The 17,927-nt window shown below is 45.9% G+C and overlaps 1 protein-coding gene across 3 annotated transcripts in view; it reads left to right on the forward strand.

Annotated features, from left to right (window-relative positions):
• PPP3CA (protein phosphatase 3 catalytic subunit alpha) overlaps positions 1-17,927 on the forward strand; it is a 393,218-nt gene that overhangs the window by 189,573 nt on the left and 185,718 nt on the right. The window lies entirely within an intron of this gene.

The following is a 17,927-nucleotide window of genomic DNA, read 5'->3' on the forward strand; positions in this document are numbered from 1 at the left end:
TAATTCAGTGCCTGGCACATAGTAAGTGCTTAACAAATACCATAATCATTTTATATACATATATATATATATGTATATATGTACACACATATATTTAGTATAGATACAAGCAGTATTGTGTGACTTGTTGAACTGTGACTAATATCTTCAGTGGCATTTACTGAGCACTTCCTGTGTGCAGAGCACTGTACTAAATAATAATAAGAAGGTTGGTATTTGTTAAGCGCTTACTATGTGCTGAGCACTGTTCTAAGCCCTGGGGTAGATACAAGGTAATTAGGTTGTCCCACATGAGGCTCACAGTCTTAATCTCCATTTTACGGATGAGGCACCGAGAAATTAAGTGACTTGCCCAACGTCACACAGCAGACAAGTGGCGGAGCCGGGATTAGAACCCGTGACCTCTGACTCCTAAACCCGGGCTCTTTCCACTGAGCCACGCTGCTTCTCTTCTAAATGCTTGGGAGAGTACAGTACAGCAGAGGTGGTAGACATGTTCCTTGCCTACAGTGAGCTTTCGGTTTAATATAACACATTTTAATCAAACGGACTAAATTATTTGACCGCTCGTTAGAATTTCAATCCTCCTCAGGTTGTTTCAGCCGTATAATAGCTACTGATTTTTCTTCCCTCAAACCGATCCCAGCAAAGTGAAGGGAATGTAGATTGAACACATGCAGAAGTGACATGAAACTTCCATATGAAATATCAAAACAGTTTCTAAACTCACGAGAGATTCTGCAGACATCACCGAGTTTTTATATCACTTTCCCACACCAGAATTACCACTGGTATTTTGTGCAGAAATGTCTAAGAATACATAAGAAGTGGAGCAACAGATTAGCCTTTTTGAATATGAATGTTCCAATCAAAATTTGGAGGGCATTCCAGAGTCTCGTGTCTTCTATAAATATGCAGAAATTTCACAGAATCATCATCCGTTCCCACCTGCGTGCTTTTTGCTGCCTTCTTGGCAAAATGCCGATTAAACCTTTTTTTTAAAAAAAAAAATTCCCTCTTCTATGGTAAAATCTTTTCTGCCTGTCACCAAATTCGGTACTGGAAATTTCACATTGAATTACCTCTGCAATTTGCTTTACTATTCTTTAGTAAAGAATATAGAGAAGCAGCATGGCTCAGTGGAAAGAGCACGGGCTTTGGAGTCAGAGGTCATGAGTTCGAATCCCAGCTCTGCCACTTGTCAGTTGTGTCACTGTGGGCAAGTCATTTCACTTCTCTGTGCCTCAGTTCCCTCATCTGTAAAATGGGGATTAAGACTGTGAGCCCCACGTGGGACAACCTGATTCCCCTGTGTCTACCCCAGCCCTTAGAACAGTGCTCGGCACATAGTAAGCGCTTAACAAATACCAACATTATTATTATTATTATATTCTCTGTGCCTCAGTTACCTCATCTGCAAAATGGGGATTAAGACTGTGAGCCCCACGTGGGACAAGCTGATTCCCCTATGTTTACCCCAGCGCTTAGAACAGTGCTCTGCACATAGTAAGCGCTTAACAAATACCAACATTATTTTCTGGCAGGGAAATTTAATCCATTGACTTTACGTCCCCTGAGAAGCAGCGTGGCTCAGTGGAAAGAGCCTGGGCTTCGGAGTCAGAGGTCTTGGGTTCGACTCCCGGCTCTGCCCCTTGTCAGCTGTGTGACTGTGGGCAAGTCACTTCACTTCTCTGGGCCTCAGTTACCTCATCTGTAAAATGGGGATTAACCGTGAGCCTCACGTGGGACAATCTGATGGCCCTGTATCTACCCCAGCGCTTAGAACAGTGCCCTGCACATAGTAAGTGCTTAACAAATACCAACATTATTATTATTATTTAGCTTAACCTCTACGGAGAGGAGATACATCTGAAATAGCAAAGTCGTATTTTCAGAAAGGGGCTTGAGTGCTTCCTCCCATCCTCCCACAATGATCTCAGATTCCCCAGCCTCTTTCATCTAAAATCCCTTTGCCACAATCACTTATCAAGGGTCTTAGCGCTTTAAGAGGTTTTAGAAATGAGTCTGTGATTGGGGACCAAAAAAACAGTTGGAAAAAAGTCGTGACCGGCCCTCGAGCCAGTTGATGAGGTGCTAAGCCCAAGAGCGGGTCTTTCTGAATGTTTTTCCCGCCGCCCCCGCCTGTTGATTGATTAAAAATCTCCCAGAAAGCCTCCATTGACCAATTTGCAGTGCCTTCTTGGAAGGAGAATGCTGGTGCCCTCATTCTTGGCATCCAAGAAGAACTGACCTCCTCGTTGAAGTTCATCAGACCACCAACGTTTAAAAAAATTCAAAGGTGTGGAATGATTTGAGGCCGCGTTTCCTTCTCCATGTGTTCTCTGAAAGACGATGGTGGGGCATATTCTCTTAGTGTGGCCCAGTGACAAGAGTGCCAAAGCTGGGAATCGGGGAACCTGGGTTCCGGTCCCAGCTCTGCCACTTGCCAGCAGGGTGACCTCGGCCGAGTCACTTAATTTCTCCCTGCCTCAGTTTCCTCATCTGTATAATGGGGATGAAATGGCCCCGTCGTCCCGTCCCCTTAAACTGGGATCCCCGTGTGAGACAGGGTGTGTGTCTGATCTAATTGTATTATATTTATCACGATGCTGGTCACACAGTAAGCGGTTAACAAATTCCATTCCTTTTAGAAAATGCCGCAAATACCGATCGGGAGGGTTGGGACTAGTCCAGGATATAATTCATTCTCAGAGGTTTCAGTGGCAGCACATCAATTTAAGAATCGGGGATGAGGCTTTTTAAGCACCAGAATTTGTGGCTTTCGGAGTCAATTTTTAATGGAATAATAATGATATCAATAATAATGGGATTTGTTAAGCACTCGCTAACTATATGCCACACACGGTACTAAGTGCTGGGGTAGATATGAGCTAATCAGGTCCCACATTGGACTCACAGTCGAAGTAGGAAGGGGAAAAGGCATCGAATCCCCATTTTGCAGATGAGGGAACTGAGGCACAGAGAAGTTAAGTTTCTGGTCCAAGGTCCCACAGCAGGTAACTGGCAGAGCTGAGAGTAGAACCCAGGTCCACTGACTCCCAGGCCCGTGCTCTTTTCATTAGGCCATGCTGCTTTTTCTCCTCCATTTCATGAACCCAGAAGCCATTTTTCAGAGGGTAAATGAACGGGGCATTGAGTTGCATGGTAGGTTCGAGCTCTCTTCAATTCTAAGGCATCGTTAGCTTTTTGATGCCTGATCTTCTGTGGCTGATATATCCGTTTTGCGGTCCTGTTGAATTTTCATAGCATATAGGAAGTCTTGTAATGAACCACATTAAAATGAATAACATTCAGCCCCCATAATGCTGTCCTTTAAGGAGGTGATTCGACCCTGAGGGTTATAGAAAGGAGTTGGAAGAAATCTCTGCCCCGGACCTCCTATCCCCACCCCTCCCTTCCCCAACGGAATTGAAGTTCTAATTTGAGAAAATGAAATTTTATTTCAGGGGTTATTGTTCAGGTCTTGGAGGCAACAAAAAGAGAAGAAGGAAAAACCTGAAATGTTTTTAGATTGCTAGCAATTACGAAAAATAGGTGAAGTCAGTGTGTGTGTGTGTGTGTGTGTGTGTGTGTGAGTGTAGGTGTTGTAATAATAATAATCATTATGCCATTTGTTAAGCACTTACTGTGTGCCGGGCACTGTACTAAACTCTGGGATAGATACAAGCAAATCGGGTTGGACACAGACCCTGTCCCACATGAGGCTCACAGTCTTAATCCCCATTTTACAGATGAGTGTACTGAGGCCCAGAGAAGTAAAGGGACTTGCCCAAGGTTACACAGCAGACATGTTTCGGAGCCGGGATTGGAGCCCATGACTTTCTGACTCCCAGGCCCGTGCTCTGTGTACGATGCCGTGCTGCTTCTCCTGCCGAGTGCTTAGTACAGTGTTCTGCTTATACTAAGCACTCAACAAATGCTCATTGGTTGATTTTTTCTGTGTGTGTATCCTCATGTGTGTTTAAACATCTCTTATCATATTGTACTCTCCCAAGAGTTTAGTACAGTGCTCTGCAGAAAGTAAGTGCTCAATAAATACGATTGAAAGAATCAATGAATGAAAATTACCCCTTCCTTTGTAATAGATGCAGGGGGCCACTAACTCTCCTGCATTTTCGTTTCCGACTAGAGGCAATTATTTCATTTTTTTTCAAAAATCACCAACTTTCCCCCTGTGGTGTGCTTCAAGGATAAAGAGATGGTTTATATACCCTGGCCAAAAAAGGGAAAGGGGGCATTGTTTTCTGGCCCTTCAATTAGAGCAGTGATGGGGCAGGTCTTGGGACTTTGTTATCGTTGGGGAATCCTGAGTTTGTTTTGGGACATCTGATTATATATATGTATTGTTATATTTATTTCTGTTATTAATTACAGTAAAATGAAGGTCCTTGTTCACAGAACCCCACCAACTTTTTTCTGTTGGCTTTCACACTGAGGCAAGAAACATTTAGCAATATTCCCTAGTGCACAAGGTTTAAGTCTTGAAATGGAATGGGAATCTTTTCCAGGTCTGTTGAAGTCAGTCATGTGCAACCAGGATGGAGCCATGAATCTCCCCACTGTCATTTTCATGTTTTTCTTCTTGGTACTGCTTCCTTTCCTAAAGCAGGGGCTTCCCTGCTTGAGATTATTCAACAGCACAGAATTCGGGGGGGACTCCATGAACCTAACCCTGAATTAGGGTCCCAAAAACCCATTAGTTGCAGTGTGATTCCGGCCTTCAGTAGCTCCTAACCACTAATTCAGTAGCTGTTAGCTGAATTTGGAACCCAAGTCGAGTTTCGGTGTCTCTTGGTGCTTGGTTAGCTCTCCCTACCAAGACTTCCTGAAAAGTCTGCGTGGCTTAAAATCGGCTCCTTAAGTCTCTAGCTTTGACCTGTTATCCTTTAGGTCGCTTAAGCCAAGTCCCAGGATCGAATTGTTTTTCTTATAGCCCAGTGAAATGGGAAAATGCCGATCTTTTCTATGCTGTAGCTCCATGAAACTTATAGTAAAGGAAGAAAGTAAAGCAGTCAATCAAATGTTCATATTTATTGAGTGTTTACCATGTGCAGAGCCCTGTACCTAGCACTTGGGAGAGTACGATGTAACAGAGTTGTAGACGTGTTCCCTGCCCGCATGACTCTTAAGAATAGTGACTTGTGGTATTTGTTAAGCGCTAACTGTGTGCCAGGCCCGGTGGTAAACACTGCGGTGGATTCAGGGAAATGGTATTGGGCTCAGTCCTTGTCCCACATGGGGCTCCCCGTCTCAGTCCCCCTTTTCCAGCCGAGGTCACTGAGGCCCAGAGAAGTGAAGCGACTTGCCCAAGGTCACACAGTATAATGAGTATTATTTATACGTTGTCACCTGCAGATCTTTCTGTCTGGATTCCAAGCAGATACACACTGGAGTCCATATGCACCTAGTTTCCCAACTGAGTCACCGTTCTTTAGGCCGGCTCCCAAGGAATCTCAAAAGGTGGGGCTTTCTACCCTATTTGTCAAAAGCCAGCCCCCTCCCAGAGTATCCCAAATGAACCTGGCAGGTTGTCTGGCCTTAGGCAGCCTGTGAATCTTCCTCTCTAGCAGAATGTTTTTGTAAATGGGCAGCTGGAGGCCTGTTAATAATCTATAATAATAATTATTATTATTATGTTATTTAAGCTCTTACTCTGTGCCAAGCAGGGTTGTAAGTGCTGGGGGTATATACAAGGTAATCAGGTTGTCCCTCCTATCCCCATTTTACAGATGAGGTAACTGAGGCACAGAGAAGTTAAGTAGCTTGCCCAAGATCATACAGCAGACGAGTAACGGAGCCGGGATTAGAACTCATTTCCTCTGACTCCCAAGCCCGTGTTTTTTCCACTAAGCCACGCTGCTTCTCCGTTGATGCATTTGAGATCGATCGTGTGGCATTAATAATTTTTGTTTCATTAGTATATAGAGGTATCATGAAATGGGGCCAAGAACTTTATGGATATCTTGGTTTCATATAGATCTGAAGCACGTATTAGAGTTCTACGTGCTTTCGTCCCCACAACACTCTGTATTTCATCCGCACAACGAGCTCTATATTTTTCCCCCTTATTGACTTTCTCATCCATCTTTACAGATCTTTAATTCCCTCAGCAAACATTCAGTGGCTTCACCTCCTCCCTCTCTAAACCCCCAGTGACTTTCGTAACTGTTTTGTTGACAAGTTTATAATCATCAGAACTTCCCCAAGGGCCACTCTCACCTCCTTAATGGTTTTCGGCCTCACATCTATATTCTCCTCCTACACAACTCTTCAAATCTGTCTCTTCTACCTCTTTCTTGGAGCCCCTCTCTTCTGATCTTTTAAAAATACCTCCCTCCTTATTCCTTCCCACTCTTATAATGATCTTCAACCTCTCATTCTAGTCTGTCTTCCTCAGGCAAGCCCACCTCTCCCTCACACCGCAAAAGACATCGTTTGACCCACACGTCGCCAAGATCTCTCCCCTTCTTCTTCTCCCGTTTGGGTCCTAACTCTCTGTATGAGTTCTCTAACTTCCGTAGCTTTCATTTCCTCTCTTCGAACTTTCTTCTCGAATCCCCAGGCTGTAATTTCACTGTGGGCAGGGAACATGTCTACCAACTCGGTTGTACTGTGCTCTCCTACCCAGTATGCGCTCGTAAATACCACTGATATATTGAATTTCCTCCTCATATGGGGACCGCACCGAACCAAGGAGGTCACCTCATGGGCTCTTCTCTGTCCTAATCCTTCTTGACTTTTCAGCTGCGCAAACCTGGAAACTCAGGTCTCAGATTCTTCAGCTCAGTAATTCATTGTGGAGTGCCGACTGTGTGCAAAGCACTGTACTGATCACTTGGGAGAGTTCAATAAAGCAATCAACAGAAACTCCCTGCCCATAAAAAGGGGGAGGGGGAGACAGACATTAATATAAATAAATAATAATGTTAACATTAATGATTGTGGTATTTTTCAACTGTTTACTCTATGCCAAGGACTGCAGTACGCTCCGGGGTAGAGACAAGATAATCAGAGCTAACACAGGCCTGTCTAACGTGGGACTTACAGTTTAAGGAGGAGGGAGAAAAGGTCTTGAATCCCCAACTTACACCTTGAACCGCCAAGAAGTTGAGTCGTTAAAGGTCACATAGTCAAGCCCAACAGTCGGGATTAGAACCCAGGTCCTCGGACTCCCGGGCCTGTGCTCTTTTCACTCCATCGCAGTGTTCAGTAGTCTCCCGGTTCTCTTTAACCTCCCTTCCAGAATTAACAACTAACTCTCCGTACATTCACAGACAATCCATAAAAATGAGTCAAAATCAGTTGTGTTTATATAGCCTGTACAAATATTTTGACCTTCATAATTAAAGGCAATCCTTAAAGTGAGAAAGAGGCAGAAAGATTCATGGAGTGTCATCGGTGAAAAGCAGCCTGGTCTAGTGGAAAAAACACCAGACTGGAAGTCAGGAGACCTGGGTTCTAATCCCGGCTCTGTCACTTGCTTACTGTGTGAAGCCACTTAATTTCTCTGCGCCTGAGTTTCGTCAACTGTAAAATGGGGATTAAATATTTGTTTTCCCATCGTAATCCCGGGAGCCCCTTGAGGGGCAGAGATACCCCCAACCTGCCTATTTCCTATCTACCCCAGTGATTAACGTTATTTGGAGCAGAGTATTTTCAGCACAGTGTTTGGAGAATCAGCATGGCCTAGTAGACAGAGCATGGGTCTGGGGGAGTCAGAAGGAATTGGGTTCTAATCCTGGCTCTGCCACTTGTCTACTGTGTGGCCTTGGGCAGGTCCCTTAACCTCTCTGTGCTTATCTCGTCTGTAGAATGGGGATTAAGGCTGTGAGCCCTATGTGGGACAGGGACTGTGTCCAACCTGATTAGCGTGTATTTACCCCAGCGTGTAGTGCAGAACATGGCACGTAGTAAGCACCTAACAAATAGTTTTAAAAATAGTGTATGCTTAATACATACCACTCATCATTATTACTTCATCCACTGCCCGTTCTTTGCTGACATGTCCTTTTCTACTGACACCAGCATTTGTTCTGATTGCCTTTTGCTTTTTGGTCGGGGTGGAGACGAGTCTCCCCAAGCCTGTGCCCATCCTCCACCTCCCACTGCACCTGCAGTACCCTGAGCCCTGGGAACATGTGCTCAGTGCAGTGCTTCGCACATAGTAAGCGCTGGACAAATACCATAATCATTATTATTACGATAGCAGCACAACAGCTGAGCTGAAGAAGAGGAGGAGAGGAAGATGAGGAAAGGAAGAAGAAGAGGTTTATTATTATCGTCATTCAAGTGCCATCGAGTCGTTTCCGATTCATAGCGATTCATGGATATTCTTTCTCCAGAACGTCCTGTCCTCTACCACAAGCCGCGACCTTTCCAGCGGTTCTTCCGTTATCATTGTTATGGTCTCTATTCATCTAGCTGCTGGTCTGCCTCTTCCACGTTTTCCCTGGACTTCTCCTAGCATTGAAGTCTTCTCCAGAGAATTAGTCATCCTCATTATGTGTCCAGAATATGCTCATCTAAGTCATTTGGCCTTCCGGAGACCACTTGGGTGTAATTTGCTCCGAAGAGGTAGAGGAGGGGATGAGGAAGACGAGGAAGAGAGGATAATAAGGAGAGGAGAAGGAAGAGGAGCCAGGAAGGAGTGGTGGCTTTGTGTGTCCCCTGGGGCCCCCGTCAGTACCTGCCCCTCACTCTGATCTGTGGCTTTTGGCCACAGTCATAAAATGGTGTCTGTCAAAATGTGGGGAAATCAGTCATTGTTGTCCTGCTATTCTTAGCAGTTGGCATTCCTGCTCTCTGCCCCTTCCTTTCCATTTGGTTTGCTGGCCCTTCTTCCTCTCGTCCCACTGGGTTCTGTTTGGGGTTCCCTCCCACTCTACCCTCATCTTCTTGAGGAAATCACATGATGTCCGTCAGCGCCTCGATACGGATGACATCCAAATCTCCATCCACATTCATGTCCCGCTGCTGCTGCTATGCAGTTCTGTCTCCTCCTCTTCCTCCTCCTCCTCCTCCTCCTCCTCTTGCTTCTCCTCCTTCTCCTCCTCAGTCCCTGGTACAGGACAGGGACTGTGTCCAACCCGATTAGTTTGTATTCACCCCAGTGCTTAGAACAGTGCCTGCCACAAAATAAGCGCTTAACAGATACCATAATAATAATAACAACCCCTTACAGTGTCTAAGCTGTAAGCTCGTTGTGGGCAGGGAATGCATCTGTTCCTTGTTATTTTGTACTCTCACAAGCACTTAGTATTGTGCTCTGCATACAGTAAGCGCTCGATAAATACGATGGAATAAATGAACCTCTTGCTAATGCCCGCCCTCGGTTCCCCGTGATCTTTGTCCACATCAGTCCCCCCTTCCCTTTTTTTTTTTTTTTAAGGAACCCAATCCCTTCACTGTCTCCTCAAAACCCCCCACAACCTCCCTCCCTCCCCCGAGCCTGCCATCTGCCTCAATCCCTACTCATATTCCTAGCCGTCGGCCGGTATTAATTAGCAGATGGGCTCACTTCTTTTAAAGTCGATTCATAAGTGGGTAGGTCTTCATGCAAAGCTGGCAGCCAGTCACTTCTTTCATTCTGTTCCTGGTAATTCTTACCTTCTGTAAAAAAAAAAAAAAAAAGATATAGAATCAAAATCCAGCGGGCCACCAGCACCACCACTTTTTTCTCGGTTCTCCTGGCCAAGCCGTCTCCACTGTCTGCGATCCAGACTCTCCAACCCTAAACCTGGAATCCTATCTCCCACCCACCTCTAAAGAGTGTTTGGAGGATTGGTGAGTCAGTGTTTGCTAAACATGCTCGACTCCTCAAAAGAAAGACGCCAAATAAATATAGGTATTATTAATGAATATTTGTTCAAACAAGCATCTGCTTTCCCTCTGTTTTTCTCTCTCTGGTTTCCCCATCTTGCTCTTTTTAAGTGGATTTTCTTCCTAGTTTCTGGATTACCAGCCCAGGATTATTTTAAGAAAACCTAGTAACAATAAGAAGAAGAAGAAGAACAATATCAATAATAATTGATTGTGCTATAGGTTTAACACTTACTATGTCCCAAGCGCTATGCTAAACACTGGGGTACTTGCAGATAATCAAATCAGACAGAGTCCCTCTCCCATCTGGGGCTTAGAGTATCAGAGGGAGGGGTACTGAACCCCCATTTTACAGTTGAAGAAACTGAGGCATAGAGAAATTGAGTGACATTCCCAAGTGGAGGAACGGGGATTTGAACCCAGGTATCCCGATTTCCGGTTCTGTGCCCTTTCCATTAGAAAATCGTCGGGTCATTGTGGGCTCGGCCAACTCTGTCGTACGGTACTCTCCCAGGCACCCAGCACAATGCTGTGCACATAGTAAGCTCCTAATAAATATCATTGGTTGATTGATTGAGGCCCCATTTAGCCTCCATACTCAAACTACCTTCCCTTGATGATCAAAGCGATGCCCTCAACACCACCCTCCCTACTGAACTCAACTCTCTCGCTCCCTTACCCCTTCGTAGATCTCGTACCACTAACCCGCAGCCCTGGATCACCTCCACAGTCCACTTTCTTCACTCTTGTGTGAGGGCCACAGAGCGCGCCTGGCGGAAATCTAGATATCAGGCTGACCTCGTCCACTTCAGGTTTTTCCTCTGCGTGCTTCATCTCTGCCCTCTCCTCTGCTGGACAGAATTTCTCCATCCTTACTGACAGTCATGACCATTGCCCTTGCCAGTTGTTCTGGACGTCTAACTCCCTCCTAAACCCCCCTTCCCTCCCGCCTCTCCTACCCTCGGCCCCTAATGACCTGGCCACCTACTTTATTGAGAAAATTGAAGTTTTCTGGTATGATCTCTCTAAAATCTCCCCTGCACCTCCTTCCTCCTGCGCCTATTTTAGCTCTCCCAGCTTTCTCAGCAGTATCCCAAGAGGAGATCTCCTGCCCTATCTCAAAATCCACCCCCTCCAACTGCACATTTGACCCGATCTCTTCGCACCTTATCAAAACACTTGCCCTTTCCCTTCTTCCCTCCATAACCACCATCTTCAACTGTTCACTCTCCAATAGCTTTTTCCCCACTGCTTTCAAACATGCCCATGTCTCCCCTTTCCTAAAAAAAAAGTCACCCATTCCCTGCACCCCAGAGCTCCTTCCAGTTATTGTCCCATCTTCCTCTTACCATTCCTCTCCAAACTCCTCGAGCGAGTTGTCTGCATCCACTCTTTCAAGTTCCTCTCATCCAATTCTCTCCTTGAATTTCTCCAGTATGGCTTCCGTCCCCTTCTCTCCGTGGAAACCACCCTCTCAAAGGTCACCGATGATCTCCTTCTTGAGAAATCCAACAGCTCTACTCCACCCTAATCCTCCTCGACCTCCCAACTGCCTTTGACGCTGTCGACCATCCTCTTCTCCTGGAAACATTATCCAACCTCAGCTTCACTGAAACCGTCCCCTTCTGGTTCTCCTCCTATCTCTCTGGGTGCTCATTCTCAGTCTCTTTCGTGGGCTCCTCCTCTGCCCCCCACCCCCTATCTGTGGGGATCCCTCAAGGCTCAGTTATGGGTCCTCGTCTATTCTCCATCTACACCCACTCCCTTGGAGAAATCATTCACTCACATGGCATTAAGGACCACCGCTCTGCAGACGATTCCCAAATCTACATCTCCAGTCCTGCTCTCTCTCCCTCTCTGCAGCCTCACATATCCTCCTGCCTTCAAGACATCTCTACTTGGATGTCCTGCCGTCACCTCAAAATTAACATGTCCAAAACGGAACTCCATATCTTCCCAACTAAATCCTGTCCCTCCCCTGACTTTCCCATCACTATAGACCACACCGCTATCCTCCGTCTCACAAGCCCATAACCCCGACTGCTCTCTGTCAATCAACCCACATATTTAATCGATCCCTAAATCCTGTCCATTCAACCTCCACAACATTCCTAAAATCCATCCTTTCCTCTCCATCCAGTTGCTACCATGTTAATCCGAGCACTCATCCTATCCCGCCTTGGTTACAGTATCAGCCTCCTCGCTGACCTCCATGCCTCCTATCTCTCCCTCCAGTCCATTCCTCACTCTGCTGCCCAGATCATTTTTCTACAAAAACGTTCAGTCCCTATTTCCCGACTCCTCAAGAACCTCTAGTGCTTGCCCATCCACCTCAGAGAGAGACTCCTTACCATTGGCGTTAAAAGACTCAATCACCTTCCCCCCCTCACCTCACCTCGCTATTCGCTTACCCCAACCCAGGCCACACACTTCACTCCTCTAATGCCAACCTACTCACTGTACCTCGATCTCTTCTATCTCACTGCTAATATCTCCCCCGTCCTGCTTCTGGCATGGAATGCCCCCGACCCTTTCAGAGGCCTTCCCTGACTAAGCCGTCTGTTCCATTTATTCCACCCTGTTCTGTATCACCTTGACTTGCTCCCATTATTCATCTCCCCTCCCAGGCCCACATCACTTACGTACATACCCATAACTTACCGTCTGTCTCCTCGTACATTCTGTATGCTCATTGTGGAATATGTCTCGTATATTTTTATATTATACTCTCCAAAGCGCTCAATACAGTGCTGTGCACACAGCCCTCAAATACGAGAGCCTGATTGATTGGTCTGGTCTGAAGCTTCTTGTTTTTCCCTCATTCTTTATACTTTCCACATAAACCCTTACAGTGGTACAGAATGTCACAGAAAATCATCTCAAATAGATTATCATTTCTACTTTAATTTTCTCAAATGTTTTGAGCCATTTCTCTAGATGTTCTAAACCCATTGGACTTGCTGTGAAAATTGTTGCTGCTATTCAAGCCTCCATTTGTTGAGGTCCTTTGTACTGTCTCTTTCTTAAGAGCATACCCAAGGTAAAGCCTGTAGGGAAAGGAATTTTGTATTTTTCTTCATTCTTCTAAAAAAATTATTCAGCCCACATCTCTCCACTCCTCAAGAACCTCCAGTGGTTGCCCATCCACCTCCCAGCAAGCAGAAACTCTTTACCCTAAGCTTTAAAGAAACTCTTACTTTACTCAGCTGATTTCCTGCATCCCTGCCTACGCGCTTTATTCCTCTCATGCCAAACTGCTCGTTGTACCTCAGTCTTGTCTGTCACCGCGGACCCCTTGCTCTCGTCCTCCCTCGGGCCTGGAGCTCCCTCTCCCTCCGTATATGACAGGCCGTCACTCTCCCCACCTTCTAAGCCTTATTAAAATGACTCTCCTCCAAGAAAACTTCCCCAACTAAGTCCTCATATCTGCTACTCGCTCTCCCTCTGCATTGCCTATGAACTTGAACCTGTACCCTTTAAAAACTTGATATTCACCCCATCTTCATTCCTACAGCATTTATTTACATATAATTTATTTTAACGTCTGTCGCCCCTCTGAACTGTAGCTCTTTGTGGGCAAGGAATGTGTCTACTGACTCTTCCAAGCGCTTAGTATGTTGCTCTGCGATCAATCATATGATTAGCGCTTACTGTGTGCAGAGCACTGTACTAAACGCTTAGGAGAGTACAGCGTAAGAGAGTTGGTAGACCCTGACCCTGTCCCCAGCGAGCTTACGGTCTTACTCTGCACTCGGTAAGCGCTCAGTGAATCTCACTGACTGATTCTGGCTTATAGCCGTGCCCTTGGAAATGGAGGTTCATTAGTGATAGGGTTTTTATCGCCATGGCTATTACGTTTCCCGATCGTCCTTGATAAAGAACAGGCCATGCTAGTGGATTTATTATATGCTAGCTTCAAATCCCAGTCTTATCGTTGTTCCTGATGCTCCTCTTTTGTAATTACCCTTGGGAAACCCAACCCTTCCTTCCGAGAGGTTGTCACCTCCGTCCTTACTTAGTTTTTATCGGCTTTACTGGACTGGAACGTGGGCCTCCTCGCCATCCCACCCCTCAACACGCTTCTCTTCACCATTTCCATTGGCGTCAAGTGAAGATAGTGGAGTCACTTTCGAGGATCATCTTCCGTGTGATGGTTAAATAATACGTTTCCTACATTTGGCATGGAAGTGTCAGAATGATAAAGCTACTGAATCCTAATGATTAAAAGATGTAAGATACGGTGTGGGCTTTACAGCGATTTGAAAATGAACATTTGGTTGGACAGTTGATTAAATTTATCAAATTCCCCATTTTCCATAATGCAAAGTATCCCTGTTATGCCAGTACAAAGGTCTCCTGATACTAATGGCTCTTTTTCAAGGGTCCGTCACGTGACACAGCCCTCAATAGACTGGTCTGCAGTGCTCGATAAATACCATTGATTGTTATACCAAAAATGCACAATACCTGTATTTCCACCACTACCCTCGGTTTTCCAGATTATCATTCCTCTTGAACTTGCCTGCTCTTCTTGGTAGTGGTTATTTTCCTCATCTTTTGAAGCTACAAGTGGAGCATTTATTGAAGAATACGGCGACTCCAGAAAAAAGGAGAAATTAAGAACGTCCTACCTATGACATCCTGTAGTGTTTCCTGTGGGAAAGTCAGGATCTTAATCCCACCTCAGTCTGCTCTGCGACCTGGGGCAAGTCACTTAACTTCTCTGTGCCTCACTTACCTCATCTATATAATGGAGATTAAGACCGTGAGCCCCATGTGGGACGACCTGGTTACCTTGCATCTACCCCAGCGCTTAGAACAGCGCTGACAAGCAGCGTGGTTTAGTGCCGAGAGCACGGGTTTGGGAGTCAGAGGACGTGGGTTCTAATCCCGGCTCTGCCACTTCTCTGATGTGTGACCTTGGGTAAGCCGCTTAACTTCTCTGTGCCGCAGTTACCTCATCTGTAAAACGGGGATTAAGACCGTGAGCCCCATGTGGGATGACCTGGTTATCTTGTATCTACCCCAGGGCTTAGAACGGTGCTTGGCACATAGTAAGTGCTTAACAAAAACAGGAGGCCCGGGAAACCACCGACCCTCCTGAGTTGTGGTGAGCCAAGCCGTGGGCTAGCGAAGGGAAGATGCAGGGATGGGGGAAGTCTGAAATCTGGCTACTCCTTCCCGTCGATCCCTTTCTGAGAGATGCCGGAAATCACGGAGCTGAGTCTTTTGATTCCAGCAGCTGTCCTCTGTTTTTAGATGAGGCGTGTGCTGCGCTTGCATTCTTTCTTCTGAAATTTCCTATCCCGAGAAGCGCAGTGGAACCCAAAACGGGGGGGGCAGTGTGGTCTAGTGGAAAGAGCCCAGGCCCCGGAGTCTGGAGACCCACCTTCTAGCCACGGCTTGGCTACTTGCCCGCTCTCTTTCACTGGGCAAGTCACTTAGGCGCTCTGCGTCTCAATTTCCTCATTCATAAAATGGGGGTAAAAACACCTTTAGCCAGCCTTTCTCAGACTGCTAGTGCTGAATGGGACAGGGACTCTGCTTAATTGGATTATCTTGGCTGGGCATAAGCGTGCACCTAAAGAATACCGTTGTTAATTATTATTGTCGTTACTATTATTGTTAGTAATAATGATAGCAGTAATGAAATCATCAAAAGGGTTTTGATGTTATCAACCTACTGACGTAAAATTTTCTGTGGCCTTTATATGGTGGAGAATATTCCCATGACTTTTTGCTGCTCATTGCGCTGGAATTTATTTGGGAACTACAATACCACTTGAAATCCTAAATGCTTATCTCCGGTTCGGATTGGGGGTAAATCCCTTCCTTGTAAAACCAGTTTGTGAATGACCCCTGGTCGGAATTTCCTTCCAGGGAAGGCAGGGGGAATTCCTGACTCTGCCACTTGTCTGCCGTGTGACCGTGGGCGAGTCACTTCACTTTTCTGTGCCTCAGTTCCCTTATCTGTAAAATGGGGTTGGAGACCGTGAGCCCCAAGTCGGGTATGGACTGGGTCCAACCGAATTTGTATTCACAGTGCCTGGCATGTAGTAAGCACTTAAATACCGTAATTATTGTCACTGCTGTTTACTCGACATTTCCAGCTTGGAGCTTTTGCTCAGCCTGCTGTGGAGACTGAGTTTGAGTTTGGTTCTGAAAACTGGTACGGCCTCTAAGGACACTCCCTAGGCAAGGGAACTAACAGTGCGTAGATGCTCTTGGGTCGCTGTCCCGCTAAGAGGCCCCTGATTGCTCTGTTAATCCCGGCTCTGCCACTTGTCAGCTGTGTGACTGTGGGCAAGTCACTCAACTTCTCCGTGCCTCAGTTACCGCATCTGTAAAAATGGGGATTAAGACTGTGAGCCTCACGTGGGGCAACCTGATTACCCTGTATCTACACCAGCGCTTAGAACAGTGCTCGGCACATAGTAAGCGCTTAACAAATACCAACATTATTATTAGCAGTAGAGCAGCCGATCAGGTGTACCCTTGGCAAGATCCTCTTTTCATTGTACCTCTGGGAAGAATTGCGCAGAGGTGCAGAAACCAGAAAGATTCCTCTTCACCGATGGTACGACGACGATGATGACGATGGTATTTGTTAGGAGCGTAGTATGTGCCAAGCACTGTTCAAAGCGCTGGGGTAGATACAAGGTAATCAGGTTGTCCCACGTAGGGCTCTCGGTCTTCATCCCCCTTTTCCAGATGAGGGAACTGAGGCCCAGAGAAGTGAAGTGACCCAGTCACCCAGTCACCCAGCTGACAAGTGGCAGAGCCGGGATTCGAACCCATGACTTCTGACTCCCAAGCCCGGGCTCTTTCCACTAAGCCACATTCGGCAACATACCGAGACCATCCCTGCCCACGACGGGGTCACAGTCTAAAAGGGGGAGACAGACAGCAAAACAAAACAAGTAGTCAGGCTCCATCCACTAGGCACCGTTGCTTCTCTGAGTAAGTGGTGATATTACTTTATTCATTCAAACGTATTTATTGAGCGTTTACTGTGTGCAGAGCACTATAACAATAATAATGATGACACTTGTTAAGCACAAACTATACGCCAAGCGCTGTTCTAAGTGCTGGGGCAGATCAAGGTAATGAGGTTGTCCCCCGTGGGGCTCACGGTCTTAATCCCCATTTGACGGATGAGGTCACTGAGATCTACCGGTTTATATTATATTTACCCCAGCCTTTAGCCCAGTGCTTGGCACCTAACAGCCTAATAGAAACAGCATGGTCTAGTGGACAGAGCACGGGCCTGCGAGTCAGAAGATCATGGGTTTTAATCCCGGCTCCACCACTTGTCTGCTGTGTGACCTTGGGCAAGTCACTTCAAGTCTCTGAGCCTCAGTTGCCTCGTCTGGAAAATAGGGAGTGAGACCGTGAGCCCCATGTAGGACATGGGCACATGTCTTGGTTTCCATTGTTTCATGTACCATAAAATTTTATTTCAGAAGTTGGTTTAGGTCCTTTGAGTTTCCGGGTCACACTGAAATCTTGGAAGCAGAAGCATATTTTTCATCTGAAACAGGAAAGGATATGGATCGTTGTTTAATTTGTTTTTAACCTCATTTTTCTAGTCTGGGTGAAAACAATAGCACTAAACTCTGACGTGCAGTACAGGAGAGCTGTGAACACTTAGACATGGATTGTCTCCTAGATGTAAAGTGGAAAATTTGGAAATTGTTCTTTCCCCTTTGGGTTTATTCCAGTGGGGAAGCCGCTAAGAAATTAAGCAGACTCATGGATTGATGCGAGGGAGAAGAAAACCCTTACTCTGATACTCAGTCCAGCCTCACAACACTTTTGTGGATATTCTTTCACTCTACTATTCATTCATTTATTCAGTCGTATTTATTGAGCGTTTACTGTGTGCAGAGCACTGTACTGAGCGCTCGGGAAGTAAATTTGGCAACAATCCATACCCAATCCATCTAGAAGGGGGGATTTCCCATATCCGTCATTTAAACTCTAAGTTCCTGATGGGTTTGGATCACATCTGCTAAATTTGGTATATTGTACTTTCCCAAGAGCTTAATATAGTGCTTTGGAACACTGTATGCATTCAATAAATATGA

The sequence above is a fragment of the Ornithorhynchus anatinus genome, chromosome 12, assembly GCF_004115215.2.
Source record: "Ornithorhynchus anatinus isolate Pmale09 chromosome 12, mOrnAna1.pri.v4, whole genome shotgun sequence".
Taxonomy (NCBI): Eukaryota; Metazoa; Chordata; class Mammalia; order Monotremata; family Ornithorhynchidae; genus Ornithorhynchus; species Ornithorhynchus anatinus.